Source organism: Etheostoma spectabile, chromosome 18 (genome assembly GCF_008692095.1).
Source record: "Etheostoma spectabile isolate EspeVRDwgs_2016 chromosome 18, UIUC_Espe_1.0, whole genome shotgun sequence".
In the NCBI taxonomy this organism is placed as follows: domain Eukaryota; kingdom Metazoa; phylum Chordata; class Actinopteri; order Perciformes; family Percidae; genus Etheostoma; species Etheostoma spectabile.
This window is the reverse complement of record NC_045750.1, coordinates 18,080,304-18,082,642: the sequence shown is the minus strand read 5'-3', so window position 1 is coordinate 18,082,642 and position 2,339 is coordinate 18,080,304.

The following is a 2,339-nucleotide window of genomic DNA, read 5'->3' as shown; positions in this document are numbered from 1 at the left end:
GAGTGAGTGGTTTCTTTAAAATCTGGAACATTTGCTACTTTTTTAAAAATATTATCTTTTGGGGGCTTTTCTCTTTATTTCAGGGGTAGTGGATAGACATGGCAGGATGAAACGCAACAAAGGGCCACAGTTAGGATTTGAACCCATGACTCATCTGACATTGAGAGAACGCTCTTACTGGGTGAGCTAGAGGCCACCCCCGAACAATTGCCACTTACTACTGTTTGGGTTTCTCTGGCCAGGCGGGTACAATGCCCACTCCAAGGTCTTTCTAACTTCTCCCAAGCAACAACACAGCACATTTGGTTAGTAAAAAATTCATACAAACCAAGAATGTGCACTAATTCTAAAACATGTAATTATATTGGCATAGGGAAATATATGTTGTTAAGCAACATCAAACACAAATTAAACTGAGCGCATAATCTGAGTCGTGAGGAGATTGGATCGTTGGTACACGTGCAAGCTCATATTCAGCATTTAACAATGTTGTACGCTTGCCTGGCACGAACACTAAAACAAGCAAAAATTCTGTGTAAGTGAAGACAAATCCATCATGCTTTGCAAGGGTTAAACATCAATTTAATTTTTCCTCACAGTTGCCAAAATAGTCTGAACCAAATATACACAAGAGTTAGAGATAAAAGGATAAGTGCAATAAAGTAAATGTAATCTTTTCACCACAATTTGGACCCAAGAAAACCAACCATTTATGTGATGGCACTATAAGCTTTGAGATTTTTAAAATGTGGATTGTTGACCTCCTGTACATACAGAATATTGCATGTTGTCCAAAGATAATCTGTACACTTTGCGTCCACACACATCACTGTTTGTAATCATGTTCATGCAGGTTGGACTTGTTTTCTCCATTGCTGAAGGGGGAACAAATGCCGGCTGGGATAATCAGAGCATTTTTAAGGCCCACAGTGCACAGGCTTGTATGGCTGTCAGTGCTGGCGAGGTAGATTACAGTCCAGCAGCTCTTATCTACCTCGGGCAGCTTCCACTGGCAGGGGACTCAGGACATTAGATCTCCATCCCTCTTTACCTCGGCCATCCTAACATGGCCTGAGGTGCAGCCCTCTGTATAATGCCTCAGCAACAAAAAACAGAAATTATGCATTTTAGGACTTCACTGATATAACTATTGGACGCTGGACACTTAAAAATAAATTGCAGTATTCGATTTAATACAATCTCGGAACCCATCCAGGGATAGGGATGGCAAGGCAAGGCAGTTTTATTTGTATAGCACATTTCAGCAACAGGGCAATTCAAAGTGCTTTACACAAAATCAGTTAAAAAACAGTTACAAATAAAAACAGATAAAACACAAGAATAAAAGTTACAATGCAGTACAAGAAATTAAACATTAAAAAAAATGAACGACCATTTAAAGAAAGGCACCATCAAAAAGAAAGGTCTTTAGCCTTGATTTAAAACAACTGAGAGTAGCAACGGATCTGCAGTTTTCTGGGTCATCTGGGACATGTCCCAGATGACCTGAGAGGTCTGGGGGGTCATAGTGTAGTAGCAGATCAGAAATTTATTTTGGCCCTTAACCATTTAATGATTTATAAACTAGCAAAATTACTTTGAAATCAATTCTTTGAGACACAAGAAGCCAGTGTAAGGACTTCAGAAATGGAGTGATGTGATCCAGTCTCTTGGTCTTAGTGAGGACTCGAGCAGCAGCGTTCTGAATCAGCTCCAGCTGTCTGATTGATTTTTTAGGGAGACCTGTAAAGACCCCGTTACAGTAGTCAAGTCTACTGAAAATGAAAGCATGGACAAGTTTTTCCAAGTCCTGTTGACACATAAGTCCTTTAACCCTTGATATATTCTTAAGGTGATAATAGGCTGACTTTGTAATTGTCTTAATGTGGCTGTTAAAATTCAGGTCAGAGTCCATGACTACACCAAGATTTCTGGCTTTGTCTGTTGTTTTTAACATTGTTGTTTGAAGCTGAGCGCAGACTTTTAATTGTTACTCTTTTGCTCCAAAACAACCACCTCAGTTTTTCCTTCATGTTTAGGCACATCCAGCCGTTAATTTGTTCAATGCACTTAGTCAGTTTTTGTATTGGACTGTAGTCCCCTGGCGATAAGGTCATGTAAATGTGTGTGTCGTCCGCATAACTATGGTAACTTATTTTGTTGTTTTCCATAATCTGAGCCAGTTGCATGTAGATGTTAAACAGGAGAGGCCCCAGAATGGAGCCTTGGGGAACTCCGCACGTCATATTTGTATGCCCAGATGCATAAGTACCTACTGACACAAAGTAGTCCCTATTCTTTAAGTAGGATTCAAACCAGTTTTGTACTGAGCCAGAAAG